This window comes from Columba livia, chromosome 1 (genome assembly GCF_036013475.1).
Source record: "Columba livia isolate bColLiv1 breed racing homer chromosome 1, bColLiv1.pat.W.v2, whole genome shotgun sequence".
NCBI classification, from domain to species: Eukaryota; Metazoa; Chordata; class Aves; order Columbiformes; family Columbidae; genus Columba; species Columba livia.
The window spans coordinates 128973808-128978320 of record NC_088602.1 but is presented as its reverse complement, the minus strand read 5'-3'; positions in this window follow the sequence as shown (position 1 = coordinate 128978320).

Below are 4513 nucleotides of genomic sequence, written 5' to 3'. Positions count from 1 at the left end.
AGCCCTGTAAGAATCTTAGAGACAAGAGTTAAAGCTTTCTAAGGAGAAAATAAATTCTTAGAACATCCTACCTGCAAGAAAAAGCAAGTGTTGCTAACACACAACTCCCTCTAAAAATCAGACTACTGCTTGAGTCAGCAATATCTAAAACAACTTAAATTGCCCTGTGGCAAGTCAGTAATCACTGCCCCTAGTTCCTGAAAAAAAACTGACTGGCTGTGCACTGACTGGAAAAGACAATGGCTCACTTTAAGATCAGGCAACTTTTCTGAAGTGATCAATACCTCTCAATCTGACATTAACTCCCTCTTAAAAAAAAAAAAAATATGGAGCTTGCAACATGCTGGCCATTCAAGTACTATTTCCTGGGCTTCTCTTTTCTCTTCCTACCTCTATTTCATTGCTCTACTGGACACTTCTCTCCTGTCTGTCATTCAGCAATGAAATTGAAGAATAAATATGAGACATTGTCAAACCACACAGAATAACCAGGAAACAGCCATGCAGTCATTCAGGAAGAACAAGTCTGAGAAGCAGGACCAGTATGGGAAGAGAGAAAGCAAAATAGGCAATTATCGGGGAGCAAATGTGTTGAGAAGTGAGGAAATTGGCCAAAGGCATGAGTGAGAAAATGAGGGAAGAGAAAGTCAATGGAAGAAAGACACACTTCTAACAAGAGGGTGGGAAAGATTGTCTTGATAAAAGAAGGGAAAAGAAAAGTTGCTGCATCTGTTCAGTTCGCCTTCCTGGATGACCACTTACTACCCTTCTGCAATTGCATGCACTTAGCAGGGTGAAAGCAAGGAAGCTAAGGCCAGGTTTGCACGCTCACATCCATACACATCAAGAAACCACACCTGTGAATTATGAGGATGCTATGGAAATGGTGAGCATAGAGGAGTGTAAACTGAATGAGGAAGAACAGAAACAAGAAAAGGACAAGGCAACCAGAGAGTGGGAAGGAGTATGAATGAAAAGTTGCTTGTATGAAGGAGAAAATGGACACACAGTAAGGGTGAAATGGAGTGGAAAATTTAGAAAGCAGGGAGAGAAAAGAGGAAGAGAAGCAGAGGTGAAAAGGATCCGATTATGAAATAAGAGAACAAGAAGAAAACTTACATTGTCCCCACCCACCCTCAGTTACAGGGTCAGAGCAAATGGAAGAAACATTTGTTGCCTCATCAACAGGGGAAGGAATGGAGGTGATCAACATGGTGCAGTACGAGGACTCAGAGAGATTGAGGAATTCGGTGGCGGAGGATCTGCTGTTTGATCTGGCTCTTTCCATGAACACTGGCAGCATTTTTCTCTTTTTTTTATGTATGATATAAAGCATGAAATAATTTCTCTGGCATGGATGATAACAATTTAAACATCTACCTGTGTTTCATGATCACCTAGTAAGCAGCATGGCCTCTCGTCTCCAACCACAGCCCAGGGAACTTGCAATACTGAAGACAGGGGCAGGAACCTTGTGCACATATTGAAGCTATTTCCTTCTCTCCTTGAGAAACACAATAAATTCTCAGTACAAGACTAATGCATTTTTTTTCAAAGTCAGACCTCCCTTCTTGCACTTCCCATATGTTCTTTGCTTAAAAACATTATAGTCAGTAATAAACAAGAATTGATTCAATTCAGCAACTCCAAGGGTGACCCAGTCTTTCAGACAGAATATTCATAAATTTGTCATACACTGTAAGAACAAGAAAAAATTGCATATTCCAGGGAACTGTCCTCCCTATACACTTAATAGGTAGATACAACAAAAGTTGAAGACTCCTCAAAAGGGAGACTTTTCAATAGCTTTTGCTTTTTCTATACGTTATAAACAAAGAAGCCAATTAGTCTCAGTACACTGAAATAACTTCTATATTACACACAAGGTCTGGTACAATGCTAATCTTCTTAGCATCTAAAAGTAAGACCGTCTGGACACACTGCTAGGACAAAATTGATTTAACAAACGGAGGAAGAGGATACACTGTTTAAATGTATAGATAAGAACAAGACCAATTTTGCTTTGTTTTGGTTTTAATGATGGGTAAATAAATACAATTATTTTGGGGTATTATCTTTTGTTACTTGTGAAGTTCAGCTAAACAGTTGCTGAGGGGAGCTGCTCCAGACCTGATCTGGTCTGCAACAAAACAACAGCAAAGTGGGAGCAAAGCAGCAGATCTCAGTGCAGGCAGGGTTTTCCCAAGGCAGGGGACCAGCAGGGTAGCACCAGGAGCTGACAACTCTTGCAAGAGTCACTGATGAGACCTGGGTGTTGCTGTGGCAGTGGACACCCTACCTATAAAGGGCAGCCTAGGGAGTGCCAGTGACCAGAAGCCCTGTGATCAGAGCAGGGAAACAGAGCAGAATGAGGCAGTTTGCACAGTAGTTCATGCAGGAAGGGCAGGGAAGCTCTGCCAGGTCAACTGGGGAGTAGTGGTATTCACCTGGCAGAAAGCCATGGCTTCTGTAAGGTTGTCCTCCAACACAAGTGATGCAGCTGTCCAGACCAAGGCCCGGTGGGAAGATGCTGGCACCCAGGTGTCAGGCTGCAGGGTGTGCCTGGCTCTTACACCAATACTGGATGGCAGCATTGAACACACCTGTGGGCAGTGTGCCCAGGTAGAGGAACTCTTCTGCTTAGTGACAGAGCTCCAGGAGGAGGCAAATAATTTGAGGAGTATCAGGGAGTGCAAAAGGGAGATAGACCAGTGGAGTTGCACCCTACCTTCCCTGAGGCAGGCCCAGCAGGTAGACAGGGCACATGGTACAGATTACTCCCTACCCTCTCTCTGCATGGTGCAACACAGTGACTCAAGGGACAGGGGAAAATGGCAGCATGCTTCTGCCTGGTGCAGAAGGAATAGGTTCTCTGCTGTGACTACCCTACCTTCCCAGGTTCCCTTGTAAAACAGGTATGAGGCTCTGCAAGTGGAAACAAAAAACAATATTGAGGAAGAAGGTTCAACTAAGCTGGAGGTGCTGCAGAGGACAAGTCAGTCTGCACCATTCATCAAAACTGCTTCTATAAAGAAAAAACGGGTTGTTGTCATAGAAGACTTCTTTCTAAAGGTAACAGAAGGCTCAATATACAGACCAGACCCACTTCTTAGGGAATTCTGCTGCATCCTTGGGGCCAGGGTTAGAGACACAAAAAGAAAAGTTCCTGCCCTGGTATGGCCCTCAGATTAATTTCCACTACTAATTTTTCAGGTAGGCAGCAATGAGACTGCAAAGGGAAATCTGAAGGCAATCAAGAGGAACTTCAGGGCCTTGGGACAACTGGTAAAGGGATCAGGAGCACGAGTAATGTTCTTTCTTTATCCTTCCAGTTGCACAGTACAATGAGAAAAGATAGAGGAAGATACCGCAGATCAATAGGCTGCGGGACTGGTGTCTCTGGCAGCATTTTTTTTTGGTCATGGGTTGGTTTACATGACACCTGGACTGCAGAAAACAAAAGGGACACACCTGTCTCAAAGAGGGAAAAGGATCCTTGGGCAGGAGTCAGCAGGGCTCATTGAAGAGCTTTAAACTAGGTTTCAAGGGGGAAGGGGACAAAACCGGGTACAGTAGTGAGAAACCCAAGGGTGGCACGCCAACATTTGAGGGATGGGGTGCTAGCAAGGCCCTTAGGTCTACCAGATGGATCGATGGGCTGAGGCCAACTGTTCAACAAGGCCAAATGCCAGGTTCTGCACTTGGGTCACAACAACTCCATGCAACGTTACTAGCTTGAGGAAGAATGACTAGAAAGTTGCCTGCAAGAAAAGGACGTGGGACTGTTGATCAACAGCCAGCTGAACACGAACCAGCAGTGTGTCCAGGTGGTCAAAAAGGCCAACAGAATCCTGGTGTGCATCAAGAATAGTGTGGCCAGCAGGACTAGGAAAGTGATCATCCCCCTATACTCGAGCGCTGGTGAGGCCACACCTTGAATACTGTGTTCAGTTTTGGGCCCCTCATTACAGGAAAGACATTGAGGTACTGGAGCAAGTTCAGAAAAGGGCAATGAAGCTGGTGAAGGGTCTGGAGAACAAGCCTTATGAGGAGCAGCTGAGGGAGCTGGGGCTGTTTAGACTGGAGAAAAGGAGGCTGAAGGGAGACCTTATCGCTCTCTACAACTACTTGAAAGGAGGTTGTCATGAGGAGGGTGTCCGTCTCTTTTCGAAGTTGATAGAACAACAGGAAATGGCCTCAAGTTGCACCAGGGAAGGTTCAGAACGGATGTTAGGAAAAATTTCTGCATGCAAAGGGTTGTGAAACAGCGGAAAAGGCTGCCCCAGAAGTTGGTGGATTCACCATGCCTGGAGGTGTTTAAATGATGAATAGATATGGTTCTTAGGAACATGGTTTAGTGCCAGAGTTAGGTTATGGTTGGACTCAATGATCTTGAGTGTCTCTTCCAAAAAAATGATTCTATGATTCTAAGAATTCCAGGCATGCTTGGAACAGTACATATAGAGAACAAAGAGACAGACCTGGTCATGAAAGAGTTTGCAATTAAAGTAAG